We start from the raw sequence: 15,265 nt of genomic DNA, 5'->3' as shown, positions 1-15,265 counted from the left end.
GCCCGTGGCTGACAGAGATAGGAAGCCAGGCCCAGCACTGCCTAGAGCTTCTCCCCAGCTCCCTCCTCCCAGCCCCTGGTCCCACCACACCTCCACAGAGCTTCGTGCCCAGCCCAGCGTTGCAGCTCCTGAAGGTCAACGAAATCCTGCCCCCAAGGCAGGACACGGAAATGTGTCCTCGGGAGTTTGGTGCCTCATGGGAAGTCACACGTCCTCTGTTCTGTTTTCATCACCAGAGGAGATCAGAACCCTGAGGAGAGCAGCTACAGGATCCCCAGAACCTCCTGGAAAGCTTTAGCAAGGATCCCCATGCTTCCTCTTTCAACTTTTGTGAAGGTGGGGAGGGGGTCCAATCTCAGAAGTCCGTCTTTCAATTTCAGTCTCTTTCTCCTCAAAGCACTCAAAGCACCAGAAACTGCATCTGGTAGGTTCTTGCATGCATCCCATCCCCCATCTCTCCTTTCAGGCCCCCAAGCATCAGGGTCAGAGATGCAGAATTTCACAGAATGGATCAGACGCAGATGTTCAGACATAGGGGACCACGGATAGGGATGAGCCTGGGCAGGGTCTGCTCTGTCACAGGAGCCTCACATCAGACCCCAACCTCTCTGCAGCCCCCATGTGGGTACCTGACAACAGACCCCCAGCTCCTCACCTCGGCCTCCCCAGTGGAGCTTGTGAAAAGCTGGCCGCCATCCTCGGAGGGTTAACCAATCCTCTGGGGTCGCTTTGTCTCCCCTGCCCGGTCCAGGCTCCCACAGACCCCCAGGCCTGTCTCCCTGTCACCCCTGGGACCCTGGCCCTTCCTCCCTCTGCCTCCTCAGCTAGAGTCCAGACTGCTAAGCAGGGCTGGATGTGGGCCTGGCCATGGCTGGAAGGAGGAGGAATTTCTTCTCCACACCCCACTCTTGTTCACACAGCCCAGAGACCCGGATTCTGAGTCCAGGCCAGGGAGGAGATTCCAGAGTCTAGAGCCAGGTAGGATGGAGGCCACATTCACAGAAAAGGGGCTGCTCTGCCCCCCCCATCCCCCCTGCTCCCCACCAATCCCAAGAAGCGGGAGAAGAACGGGAAACTTCCCAGAGGCATCCAGAGAAGGTGTCAGGGAAACAAGAGAGCAGGTCACAGCCACCAGCTCCCTGGGGACAGGGTAAGCACAGATTCTCCTCTGTGCCATGTCCCCAGGGCCACAGTGCCCCCGACTGGTTTTGTCTGTGGCGAGACAAAGGCGGCTCCTGTGAAGGAAGAATGGCTTGGGCATCTGATCGGAGGCTCTGGGTCTTGCTTTCACACCAAGAGAGATGCACAGAGGCCACTCCCTGGAGGCCCCCAGCCTTTCTCCTCCATCAGATGGGGACAGCTCCGGCAGACCCGGCCCCCCACGTGCTTGCTCACAGCTAGAGTTGACTTCACCACCCTCCCAGCCACAGCAATTCCTCCGGCGGCCCCCAGGGGGCTCCTACTTGGGTCTCACCTCAAAGACTGGCATCCCCAGAGCCTCAACACTGCCACCAGGGACGGATTTCACCAGCCCCACTCATGGTTAAACTACCCAACCACATTCAAGGTCCAGGACTCCCACACAGCAACAGAACTGGAGTCCCTCCAGAGCTGGGGGTCCCATCTCATATGGGCTCCAGTGTCACCTTCTCGGATCACCTCACTAAAGTCCTTCCATCGTGCCAGCTCCCAGTCTCTGTGTGACACCAGCAAGTTCATGTCTTCAGAGCACATAGCACTTATTGATAGATTTGCTCACTTCCTCACTGTTTCACCCCCTCCCCCCCCCAGATTGTTGGCTCCCAGAGGACCTTGGCGGTCATTCATGGTTGCAGTCGCTCCCAGCACCCAGCACTCAGCACTCAGCACGGTGCAGGGCGCAGAGTCGATAAACATGAGTTACTTTGTAGATTGGTAGGTTGATTGCATGAATACAAGAAAGAAGAAAGGCAGGCCATTCCTGCTTCTAAATCCAGAGTCCCTGCCCCAGCCCTGGACTACGGCCACTGGGGAGTGTCATTTTCCAGGTTCTTACTGCTACTGCACCAGGACAGTGGGATCTTTACGCATCCCTACTCCACCCACCCCTGATGAGGGGCCACCTCCTTATTCTGCTCCCAAACATCCAGTACCGGTTCCAGTTAAACTTGAAAGAGACCCCGTGCCTTCCCCTGCCCCCCACCCTGACAGCACATGACTGACACATGAAGACACTGAGGCCCAGGGAGGCAAGCTGACTTACCAGGAGTCACACAACCAAAAAGTGGCAGAACCAGAATGGATCAAAGCCCTCCATTCCTGGCTCTTTGCTCTTCCACAGCACAATGCTGCAGAGGCAGGAGAGGAGGGAGAGGAGAGGAAATGTTTCCCCTCTTATAGATATCCCGAGGAGGTGAGCCCATAAGTTCTCTTTCTCCCCTTTACCACTACTAACCCAAGTCTCTGACCCCTCACAGGCAGGAAGTTCCTCTTGATATCTAACCTCCATCCCTGCTCTCAAATTCCAGACCATTTCCTCTTAGACTGCCTTGCCTGGGGAAGAACGACTTGGTCACTCTCTCCGTACAATAAATGCCTTCAGACACTGCCAGCTCATTATTCAAGCCCCCATCCCCACCCCACCTCCACCCCTCTCTATTCTGCAGGCTGAAAATCCTGGGTCCTCTGGGCCCCTTTCCAAATGACTTCCATCACCACCCAGCAGCTGACATGATAAATGGGTGGGGGAAGGGTGGGGACAGACCTGGAGTGATGGTGGGTATTGACCCACTGGGGAGCCCGAGGCCTGGGCTGCCTTTCCGGGCAAGCCATAGCATCTAGGGGTGGAGAAGTGAGAACAGAGGCCTGCAGTCATCCTGGTCATCCCTCTGCCCCTGGGGTGTTCATTGCAGGGCCTAGCATGGAGACTGGAGACCGAGGAACTGGGCTGCTGGGTCTGAGCCCAGGCTCCCGCAATGAGATTAAAGCAGGGACTGTCTAATTTATTCTGATGGAACTGGGAGAGGGAGTGAGATGAATGGAGAGGGCAGGAGGAGAGCGGGGAAGGAGGGGCAGGGGAAGGTCCAGTCTGGGAAGCCCAATTGCATCAGAACCAGCTGATACAATTACCGTCCACCCCACCCCCGCCCTCTCCCACACAGCCCCCTCCCCATCCTGGGAAACCAGCCCACTGACTGCCCCTGAACTGGACATAGAGGGCAGCTGGGTGTGGAAGGCACAGGAGGAGAGGAGCTGGGTTAAAGCCCCCAGTCCGAAGAACCAAGATGACCCAGAAAGGCAAAGATAGTGACAGTGACTGGCAGACAGCAAGAGACATCAAAGACAGAGGCAAACGGAGGTGGATACAGACAGATAAGCAGATCCCTCCTACCCCCTATTCTCACCTGACAACCTTCCTCCATCCCGCTCCCTGGCGCCCCTCTCCAGCCAGGACATCACACTGGGTTCCTCTCCTGGGCCCACCCCCTACACTGTTTCTGCAGAGTGAGGAAATGGGAGAGAGGCCAAGAAATGAGACCCCAGGACTCTCCAGTCCCCACCCATCCCAGGGCCCTCAGTCCATGCCCTGCAGACGTCCAGGGAGCTGTGAGAAGGAAGGAGGGCCAGGAGGAGCCAGGCCACTGAGACAGATCCCAGGTGGACCCCAAGATGGACATGAGGACAGGAGCGGGGAAAACGAGCTTTCAAGAGAGACATCCAAGATGGAAAAGGCAGTGGGGCTGGGACTGCCAATGACCAGAGAAGTGAGAGAAAGCCGGTGTGAGTGGAGAGGAGACCAGCAAACAGAGGGCGAAGGAAGTCGGGAGACAAGAAGACAAGAGGAAGGTGGAGGGCTCCGACCATCTCACAAAGAGCAGTGAGGGAGGGCCAGCATCAGGGGAGTGGGGGGAGGACAGGAATAAAGAAAGAGGAGGGGAAGCATGGTGTGCCACCAGTCAGGCTGCCAGGGAAACCGAGGCACAGAACAAGGTGACACGGCCTCATCTACAGGTTCCAGAAGCAAGCAGGGCCTGGGGCTCCGGGGACTCCCGCCACCCCAGACTCAGACCACTGAAGGGGCAGAGTCTGAGCTGAGACCCTCAAGGGCCCAGCTGCAGCCCCTGTAGTCAGGAGCCAGATCCGGGCTAAGGCTCTCAGGGCACTTGCTTCCTGACTAGGAGAAGGCCACAGCTGGTCCAGGGGGGCAGGCCCGGAACAAGCTCTTGGGAGGACCTCAAGCACCCCCAGATGTGAATCCTTCACCACTCCACAGAAGCCAGGAGAGCCGGCACGTCGGTGCACCCGGGCTGGACCCTGCATCAGATGCGGGTAAAATCCCTGCATCCCTTCAAGTCAAGGCTGGAGGCTCTCCTGGGCCTGCAGATTTCCATTTGCTCCCGTGACCTGAATGGTACAACGCAGCTTCCTCTTTGCCCTCCTAAAAGGGTCCCAGACCCCCTCTGTGATCCACTTGAACCTGGCTTCTGGCATGTCCTATTCTCACTCTGTCTGGGAGCTTCTGCATAGAGCAGGGCAGGCCCGGCCCCAGTTAGACCAGAGAGAATGAGGTTACTGATGCAGCCTCCCCCGCCCCATCGCAGCCCTGTGGATGGATGAACAGAGTCCTGAAGCCGTGAGGGGTGAGGACTCGGACCCAAGGGTAGGAGGAAGCACCCCAGACTAGGCTTGGGGCACAGCCCCTCTGGGAGCCCCAGTGTCCTCATCTGGGGAACAGGCACTGTTGCATTTGCTTTTCTTCCCAGTGCAGTTGAGAGCATGCCAGGGGACACGTATGCGAAGCGTCACCTCCATCGTCCTCACTCTCACCTCCCAAAGAGAAAGACTGAGGTAAAAGCCAGCAGAGACCAAGGTCCAAATCCTGGCCCTGACACTTACCAGCTATGTGACCTTGAAGAGATTATTTCTCTATTCTGAGCCTATTTCCTCTTCTGTAAAATGGAGACAAGGACCCTAACCTCATGGGTAGTTGTGAGGATCAAATTAAACGTGAAAATGCCTGGCACTGGACCCAACTCATCGAGGCATTCTTTGGATCTACTGGACAAATATCTCAGAACCTGGGTCCAGGAGGGGCACGCTGGGGTGACCGTAAAAGCAAATTCACCCACCCCGAAACCCTTCCTGGGTCTGCTAGCTGCATACTACACACCCCACCCCACCAGACAGATGCTCTCCGCCAGAGCCCTGGGCAAGAGCGCCCTGTCTGGAACACACAGTTCACACTGCCATCCGGGGAATGGAAACCCGAGGAAGAGGAGCCAGGAGTCCCAGCAGGATGAAGCCAAAACAGCATTGTGAGGAAGATGTTGGAAGCAGGCCAGAAGAGAGGTGGAATGGGGGCACATAAGCCCAGAAGAGGCTGGAACTCAGGAAGAGGGAGGAACTGAAGGATGTCCCTCAAGCAGGGGAGACAGAAAAGAAAGCACAGCAGTGAGTTCCTAAGCTTCCCGCCCCCACTGAAGATAATCAGGAGGAAATGGTCAGGACTAAGCAGGAAATACTCAAGTTAGACAACAGGCAGAACTTCCAATAAGGCACCACAGTGCCAGAGAGGCCTCTGTTCTCACACTACTATTCCCCCACTCTCCTCTTCTAAACCCCAAGTCAGGTTTGAGTCTTCAACTTCCTATGACTTAGCATAATACCTCAGTATTAGAAGTTCCTGTTCACTTTAGCAGGAGAACAGGCCGGCCCTGCCCCACTGGTCCCCAAATCTCCAGCGTTACTCAGTCCAGCACCTTCTGTATGGATTCTCTTGCCAAAACCAAAACCCATTCCCATCATCCGTGGCCATCTTAGATCCCTGGGGTGGGGGAACACTTCCCATGCAGACATCTACTCCTCATCCATCAGAAACATCTTCCTCAACCAGGCCTTGCCTAGGCCACTCACACCTGGTTCTGTCTAACCCCAGATTGTCCCCTTCCTTAAGTTTCTGTCTCTGGGAGGCAGAGGAAAGTGTGCAGAGGCTGAGGATGGGGATAGAGGTGGTGGGAGTGGTGAAGCAGCTTGGAGGACAGGGCGGAGCCCTCTTAGGGAAAGGCTGATGGAACCCCATTATTGTTGCTGAAAGTTCGTAAGAAAGGGCTGGGCCCTGGTTAGGAATGGGCTATATTTTGTTTAAGGGGCCAAAGGAAGGAAGCAAACATGAGCCTGGAAAGAGAGGAATTGTGTACAGCATATATGGACACACATAAAACACACCCCTACAGGACAAGGTGAGGGTCCTGGAGCCAAAGGTCCAGGGCTGGGACTCTGGAGATGAGGAGTGGGGGACCAGGACAGGAAGGAGTGGAAGGGGGTAGAGCTGAGTACCCCTGGAGAAGGAAACATAGGTGCCAATGGAACCTTCTGGCCATTTTGGACCCCAAATAGCATGCAAATAGGATGCAGAAGAGTATGCAAATGAGGTTACTTTACAGGGAATTCTTTGTCTATGCCCTGCTTGACTATAAGGAGATGTCAGTGTAGGGCTGCCCTGGAGGTAAGAACCACCCCAGTCTTCCTCCTTGAGACCCCCATCTCCTTGAAGGAGGCCCCTCCCCCTCCAGCCTTGGGCCCCAGGGAGGGGGGCCTCCTGGGGCCTCGCCCTACCCTTAAGTCTCTTTCTAGATTCCCAGACCTCCTTATATCTCTGCCCCCCACACCCCAAACTTCCTCTTCCACAAGGGGCTTATCCCTTAACCCCACAGAAGGGGGGACTCTGCGTCCCATGGAGAGAAGCTTTCTACTGATGAAAACAGGAAGGGCGGCAGCAAAGGGAAATCAAAAGATCAACAATCACGGGGGCAAGTCAGGCAGCAAGGCCCACGGGGATCGTCCCAGTCAGCCCCCTGCCTTCCCGGAGATCCCCTCCAGCCCAGGTCAACCAAGGGCCCTCCTGGCTTAAAGTTCTTCCAGAAGGGAGACTCCAGAGCCTCCCCAGATCATCGTGTTCTCTGGCTTCACAGCCCTGGCTGCTGGGAAGTGCTTCCGAATGTCTGACCTCCAGCCCTTCTGCTGCTCTTTTCACACCTGCTGGTGGCTTCACACCTCACATCCCATCAATGGCCTCAAGGCCATAACTAAGAGAGCTGATTTAGGAGGAAGGGAGTGGAGGACCCCCTGCATCTGGGTCGAGAAAAGGCTGCATCTTGCAGCCCTCCTCACCAGTCACAGCATTCCTGCCAGCCTCACTCCACGGCAGGTGAAGGAGGCCCCGGCCCAAAGGAGCGAAGTGGATACTTCCGGGGAAGTTGGCTGATTGAACACACACGTTTTATGTGCTCCCTCTTGAAACTCCTCTAAAGCAACAGGAAAGTTGTTGTTGTTGTTTTAAGGAAAGCATAAAGCCCGGAGGATCAAAAAAAGAACCAAAAAGAGGGAGAGGAGACTACAGGAGCCATCGATGTTCGGCACAGCACAACCACTGCGGTTGTTAAGAACTAAAATACTTCTGGTCCGGTGGGTAAGTAGTTACTGCACACCCGCCCTCCCGACGCTCTAGCCCCTCGCCTGGACCCAAAAAGGCTAATTCTTGTCTCATAAGGGGCCTCAGGACCCTCTCCAGCCTCTCAGCGCAGTCCCTAGGATCTCTTGTTAAATATTTTGATTATCACCCCTGACAACAATGTCAAGATTCTGGGAGTTGGAGATCAGATGGATGTGTGGGAACTGTGAGCCTGAGAAAGCTAAACCCCAAGGTGGCTGCGGAAAAGCCAAGAAGCCGCCAGATTCTTCAGCGCAGAACCCCTCCAAGGCTCAGGATCCGTGGCACTGGAATACCTTGGTGGGGGGTGAGCGGCGGCGGTGAATGTGAACCTGAACCAGGATTGGTAGGACACTGAAGAAGTGGTTAGATTTCCAGATCCTCTCCCTGACCCCTACCAGAAGGCAGGAGATTTATTCCCTGGAAAGGGTAAGACAGCGGGCTCTGGCCCCAGGGCCACCAGGCACAGTTGAGGGCATGAGTACTAATAGAAAAGAGGGGGTCAAGTGAGTGTTTACTGAATATGAGGTGGCCAGGCCCGTACCTGCCCCAAGGCAGAAAAGTGAAAACTTCTCTGGAGCTCTGGCAAGCCCAAGAGGAGAGACCCAAAGATACTGACAGCAGTTTCCCTGATACAGCAGCCCAGCTGGACACCTGAGAGCCAGCAAAGCCCTCAACTGGTCCATCCCCACCCCCAGGGCAAAGAATCCACCCTTTAGTGTTCCGCTTAAAATATTAAGTGGAAAACCCAGGCTCCCAGGCATCTGAGGAAAGCTTAGCAGAGAAGCAATAGAGACCAACAGCAACTTGAAGAAAGTAAGTGAAATTCAGTGCAAAGAACACTTTGAGAAAAAGTTCGTAATATCCTCAGAGAGATCAGAGAAGAAAATGCATCCATGAAACAAGAACAGCAGGTCATAAAATAAAAAGAATATTCAGAGAGCAACAGTAAAAAAGCTCTTGGGAATTTAAAAGCACAGAACCCAGATGGAGGCCCACGCTGGGCACCCAGCCTGTACTTGCCCCTTCACCCACTCTGCACACCGTGGCAGAGGCCAGGCTCTCCTCTCCAAGGAGCTCTGCAGACCCCATAGGGCCCCCAGGTCCATGATGGGAGTCATCTGGAGACCAGAGAGGACATGGAGACCCAGACACAGGGGGAGATCCAAAGGGCCAGGAGGAGACAGAGGGTCCACAGCTGAGGCTGAAAAGCGACAGAGACTGCCAGCTTGGTGAGCTTATGGATGTCCCCCGGGAGTCCTGTCAACCACTGACCCAGCAGCCATGTGTCTAGCGGTGGCCCCATCGTACAGGTAGGAAAGTTGATGCTCGGAGAGCCTGAGTCATTGCTCAGAGTCTAAAGCAAGAGAAGTGCAAAGCTGGGAGTGAGAACTCATCTTAACTCAACCTGCGTGCAACAAAACCAGCTACAGCTGGAGTGACTCTGCCTCCAGTCTGACAGCCTGGGCTTGGATTCAAGTCCTAACCATCGACACTTACCAGCTAGGAATCCTCGTTTGATCTTGGCACTCAGCTCGCCTCTTTCTGCCCACGTGTCACCCATCAGCACCAGAAAGTTCCTCCCAGGTATCGTTGGGGCCCGAGGCCCTCCAACCAAGCTTCTGGCAGCAGCAGGGTGGTGGGGAGGCCCCAGGGCCCCAGTGGAATATGTCCCCCAAGGAGACCATGAAGGACCTGTGGGCTGGACCCTGCCTCTGCCCAGACTGCCTCTAAAGCACATCACGCATGGGTCTATTTTTAGCCAGGCCCCAGCGGGCAGCCGGCCACTCAGTGTTATTCTAGACTGTGGGGTCATCGGGCTGGCCGGGGTAAAGGGGAGCCACAGCTAAGGCTGTGGAAATAGTACCCCTGGGAGGAAGCACCCTGTAGATCGAGGTGGGGGCAGGAAGAGTGGGGGTCTAGGGCAGGGAGTCAGGGCCAGGAGGGCTGAGTTGGGGACAGAAGTCAAGAAAAGGCTAGAATACTGGGAAGGCAGCAGGCGACAGGGCCTCCCTGGAACTGGCATCGAGGGGCAGGGAGGGGTACCTGTCTGGTGTCTCCTTGGTGAGGGGTCAGTGCCAAGGAAGGCAGACGCCAGGGTGAGAATGAGGGACGTGAAGGAGATAGTGAGCTGTGCAGAGAGAGAAGGAGCAGGGGAGGGAAAGGAGAGAGAAACAGACAGACAGAATGACAGACCCAGAGAGAGAGCCAGGGTCGGGGAGGGGTGACAGCACCCACTCCCGGGGCCAGAGAATCACTCCCAAGCCCGATCCCCCCCTCCTCAAAGGCACCCAGTCTCCTTTCTCCCACTAGGTCCTCTCAGCCTTGGTGTAGCGGCCCCAAGACTGCTCTGCATCCCTGAATCCTTTCGAGATTCTCCCTGCCCACCGCCCATATAAAAGAGGCCAAGCTGGGACATGACACACGAACGTGTACACACATACACACACACACACACATACATACACGGCCTCCTGAGAAGAGACAGGACAATGGAGAGGGGAGAGGGGTGTCCCTCTGTCCCCCTGCCCAGCCTTGGGAGCTCAAACCCACATAAAGAGCTTCACAAAGGGCCTCTGGCTCCCAGAGGGGGAGATAAAAGGGGGGAGGAGGGGAGGAGGAGAGGGGAGACCCCAGAGCTGGAAATTCCTGGTCAGTGGGTCTGGGAAGCAAGATGGGGGCTGTTCTCACAGCCACAGAGGCTGCTGGAGAGCTTAGGGGGAAGGGGAAGCAGGGATGGGGCATGGGGCTCCTGTGCTCAGTGGATAAGGAGAAAGCTGGGGCGAGAAGTGGCTTCCTGGAGGGGGCAGTCAGAAGTGCCGACCTGTTAGAGGCAACTGAGGGAGAGGTAGCTGTGTTTCCCTGGCCAGCCTGAATGAGAGGGGCAACAGGACTAACCCCACCCCAGCCCCAAAGAAGGCAGATGAACCCCTACCCGGTCTTCGGGTCTGGCAGTGGGGAAGGTGGGTGCCTTCAAGGCTGAAGGCCAGGCCAGGAAGGGGGGTGTCCCAGGAGGACTGCCTGGTCAAACAAGACAATGACTTCTTTCTCCCAAGAGACCACTGAGAACAAGAGGAACCCCAACCCCAGTACAGTTGAGGGAGGCTGTGTTGCTCAGCAGAAAAAGAATGGGTAAGAGGCAGGAGGCAGGCCAAGTGCAGAAAGCCAGGAACCCTAAGACCTGGCTCGCATCCCAACTCTGCACTTACAGTAATGAGACCATGGACAAGTCACTCCCTGGGCCTCAACCTCCCCATCTGTGAAATAGGGTGATAATGCCTGCTCACATCACTTTTCAGGGTTGTTGTGAGCATCATGTGAGGCTCGTTTTAAGGACATTTATAATCATTATTGCTAAATGACCTCTGACCTGTCTGCCAAGTCAGAGACCCTAAGCCCAGGGCTCTCCCCATCCCTCTCCCTCTTTCTGAAAGAGGCTCAGAGGTGAGGCCCTTGGCCAAGCCAGCAAGTGAAGGGGTCAACCAAATGACTTCAAAGGCCCCTTCCAGGAGGAAAAGGAAATTGATGTTTATTGAGGGCCTGCTAAGTGCTGGGAACTTGACCTACGTCAGCCAACTTAATCCCCTCCCTAACCCCGTGAGTAGGTGTTATCATTCCCATTTCCCAGATGAGAAAACTGAGGCTCACAAAGTTAGTCAGTGGCAGAGCCCAGACTTGCAACCAGATCAGTCCCACCCCTGGTTCCACACTTTTCTGCTACAAACCCTCCCTCATTTTATTGGTATCTGTCCCACCCCTCACCCCTAATCCCTGAACCCCAGAGCAGAGCTCTGAGAACAGCCTCTTCCTAGCACACCCATCCCCAGCTGACCTCAGGATTCAGGAGTCCAGACTGCAGAGGGTGAAAAAAGAAGGAAAGAGGTGCCAACAAGACCAGAGTGTGGACGGGCTGGAACAGTGCCACCTGCCCACAGTGTCCCAGAGCTTGGCATATACTCTTTCCAACAGCCTGGCAACATGGGCTCTATTGTGCCCATTTCACAGGTGAGGAAGCTGAGGCTCAGAGACACTATTAGTTTGCCCAGGGCACCAAGCTAGGAAGCAGTAAGCAAGGACTCATCAGCTGCCTGTCCCCAAGTCCCTGCTCCCTTCACGACAGGGCCAGCCTTGGGAGAGGCAGTGTTGAGTCACACAGGGAGCCCAGGGGTCTTGCAGGAGAACCATGGAGAACTGCTCTCCCCCCAACCGGTTACCTCCAACACACTCAGCCCCTGCTGGCTTTGCTGCAATTCCATGAAGAAGCAAGGGAATAAATTAGCCCTGCTTAGCATATTGAATGGCTGGGGATCAAGAAGCCGTCTGGATGGCTCACGGATCTCAATGAAGTCTGCAGTGGTGGGGAGCTAAGGGGGGGCGGACAGTCTGACCGGGCTGGGCCTGGTCCGACTGCCCGCAGACGGCCTCAGCTCAGTGCCCAAAAACGCTTGCTTCCACTCCAACTTCATTCCCTAATGGTGTCACAGCTTGGCTCGGCTCTCTGCACCCCTGCCCCACACTCCGGCCAGCCGGGCCAGTCCGGCCAGTCCCAGAGGACACCCAAGGTTAGCATCAGGGGTAGTATCGAGCTGCCCGGCCTCTCCTAGGATGAACGTTGAGGTGGATGGCTCTGTCCAGGGGGTAAGATTCCTGAATGCCCCTACCCAGAACCCTCACTGGCCCAGTGTGCCTGTGCTTCAGTTTCCCCCTCAGCACCGAGGTACCTCAAGCAGGAAGGGAAGATGGGGAGGGGAACAGAGAGCAGAGTCAGAGGCCGGGTGGAGTCAGCCCTCTGCTCCAAGCAGGACCACCACACCATTAACACGACTAAGCAAAAGGATATTAACGCAGCCTGAAGCCAGGCCCCGAGTGAGGAGGCCTGGCAGCCAAGCCAAGCAGGCAGTCCCAGAAGGGAGCATGACAGCCTGGGGCCCAGGCTGCTGCCTCCTTCCAGATCCTTGGGTCACCCCCCTCCACCCCTCCCAACCCACCTCAGACCCCAGGACCAAAGGCCCTGTCCTCCTCTGAGTTCGCAAGGCCCTGTGGCGGCCACTAGAACGCACCGCCCAGACCTCCTGCGGCAGGAGCAGGGGCCCCGCTGTGCACTGAAATCCACGCTTGCTGAGGCCGCGCCTCCTCGGGCTGCTCCCCGCCACTGATTCTAAGGCAGACCTGTTCCTGGGGGTGAGGAGACTTGTCTGCCAACTTTGGTTCCTGGATTGCCTGTCTGCTTTGCTGAACTCTCCTGAGAGGGCACGGAGGTCTAGGGCACTTCCATCCCATTCTGGCTCCCTCTGTCTCCCCTTCACCCGGGGTCAGACTCACATTGCCATCTGAAGGCTCTCCCAGCCTTCCCCGGCTCCTTCCTTTCACTCAAGCATTTCCCTTAATAAAATCTTTACACATTTAATCCCATCTTGTTTCTCAGAGGACTTGGACTAATAACAATCACTCAATAACCATAACGACACCACCACCAACAGCTACTCTTTATAAAATGCTATTGATATGCCCCATGATGTTCTAAGTGCTTTTAAGGGCAGCAGAGGGAACCAAGGCACAGAGAGGTTACATAATACGCTCTGCGATGCACAGCCCTGAAGGGGCAAAGCCCAAAGCTGAATTTAGTTTAACCCAGAAGGCCACTTCTGTAACCACTACTCCACACTGCCTCCTGTGTAAGAGAGAGGCCATCCATCCAACCCTCCCTCCTGCCTCAGGGGGGAAGAAAGAGGCTGGAAAAGGGATGTGAAACTCCTAAGGAATGGGCAAGCCAGATATAGAAAGAAACAGAGTTAGAGCATGAGAGAGATTTAAGGAGAGAAAGAAGGCGGAAATGAGACAGAGGAGACCAGGAGGAGAGCCAGCTCTGGCCCTCAAAGACTGCTGATCCTACAGGCAAGAGTGCCTCACCTCCCCAGGGCAGGGACGGGCTGAGCTATAGCAGCAAAAGAAGCAGAAGAGGAAGGAGAAGGCGGCCCTGGAGCACTTTCCACCCCACCCACCTCTTGCCACCCTTGGCCAAGCACCCCCAACTGGCGCCCTCGGGCACGTGACCAAGGTGTGCCAGAGGCAGCAGCCAAGGAACTCTGCAGCCAGGCTCCTCACAGCCCCAGGTCCCAGGAATCGCCATGCCTTCCTGCCTCCTCCATTCCTCGTCCTCCAGCCTCTCCAGGGCAGACACAGCAGGCCCAGCCCGGGTCTCAGGGTCCCAACAAAGCCAGGCCTGTCCCCTGCCCAGCCTCCGAGGGAGTGACGTCTGGGCTGGGCAGCAGGTGAAACTGAGCCAAAGAGACAAGGCAGAGAGCCAGGGACATACCTCCCCCAGGTGACCTCGCGGCTTAACTCCTGGCCTGCCGGACCCGAGTTCTTGGGGCTGTTGGTTAGGGGATGAAGGGGTGGGTGGAGGTGAAGTCAGGGATGAGGAAGGGGAAGCAGCTTCCAGGGGGCACTCCTTCACACACACACACACACACACACACACACACACACACACATCCTCATTTGGTCCAGCCACAGCCATGTGAGAATGACCCATCAGCTAGCTCTAATCACCCCACACCCACCTGTCACCCATCCTCCACCCTGTGCCAGGGATAGTTTAAAACGCAGACTCCCCGCAAACCTTGGTTGAGACTTCCAGAGGTTCTCCATGGCCCGAAGAAGTCTAAAATCCAAACTCTTTAGCTTGGCATTCAAGGCCTTTCCCATGCTGATCCACTCTTTTTTTTCTCACTCTCCTCTCCCACCCTCTACTCCAGCTCCCTGAGGGCATGCACACTTCCACACCCCCTGGGCCTGACAAAAAATGGCCTTGGCTCCCTTCTATGTCACCTTGTAGGACCCAGGTCAAAATGTCACCTCCTCTGGGAGGGCTTTCCAGACTGCCCCAGGCAGAAGAGCCACTCCCTGCCCTAGAACCAGGTGACAGCTTGCACAGGCCTGCCTACACGTTGTCTCAGGATGATGTGTTTGGATGTCTGCCCCCCACCTGCGCCCACTCCACGAGGCCTCCCACCACAGGGTGAGGACTCACTGGGAAAGACCAGTGTATGCACCCAGGACGTGGCAGAGGGTGGGTGAGTGGGAGAGAGGGAAGGTGATGGAGAGAAGGATGGAGGGTGGATGGAAAAGAGAAGATGGTGGAGGGAGCGAGAAGCAGGTGGGTGGAAAGGCAGATGGGCTGAGAGGTGAGCAGACAAATGAGAACTGGGAAGCTTCCACTGGGTACAGGACCAACATGGCACACATGGGCACCAGGGCCCACAGACCAAAGCTTTGCCAGAAGCCTCTGAGGACTGGGTCTAAGGACCCACCCGGCCATTCTTGACAACTGCGGTTTCAGCTGTGGCAGGAAGAGGGGGTGAATGGGCTTTGATGGGGACCCCTAGAAGTTCCTGAGAAGGGAGTACTGACAGGAATGCCAAGAGGAGCTGGGCAGAGGCGAAAGCTTGATCTGAGATCAGAAGACAGCTCCACGCCCCCAACTGGCCTCCTCGTGACAGCCGCCCACTGCCGGGTCCCAGTCCAACACCAGGGTCTTATCTCCCTTCCTACTCTCTTCAAATCTCCAAAACGCCTGCTGTCAGTTGACCTCTTCCAACACTGTAGACATTCCTATTTTACCTCTAATCTTGCCTGAGCTTGACCCAGGTGGTCTTATCTCAGATCCCATCCCCACACCTGCACCCACCCAGTTGGTGCCCAGAAGAGCCCTAAGACCCAGGGGATACCACGGCTTCCCAGGCAGAAAAGCAGCAGGCCACACCTGCCCATCACTGTCCCCCGTGCCTGGCCTCC

General features: G+C 56.1%; 1 protein-coding gene across 7 annotated transcripts in view; it reads right to left on the bottom strand.

Annotated features, from left to right (window-relative positions):
- Positions 1 to 15,265, bottom strand: part of TNS1 (tensin 1) — a 229,994-nt gene that overhangs the window by 208,812 nt on the left and 5,917 nt on the right. The gene's annotated exons all lie outside the window — the stretch shown is intronic.

Source organism: Balaenoptera borealis (genome assembly GCF_965194805.1).
Source record: "Balaenoptera borealis genome assembly, chromosome: 6".
Taxonomy (NCBI): Eukaryota; Metazoa; Chordata; class Mammalia; order Artiodactyla; family Balaenopteridae; genus Balaenoptera; species Balaenoptera borealis.
This window is presented reverse-complemented; position numbering and strand designations above follow the sequence as displayed.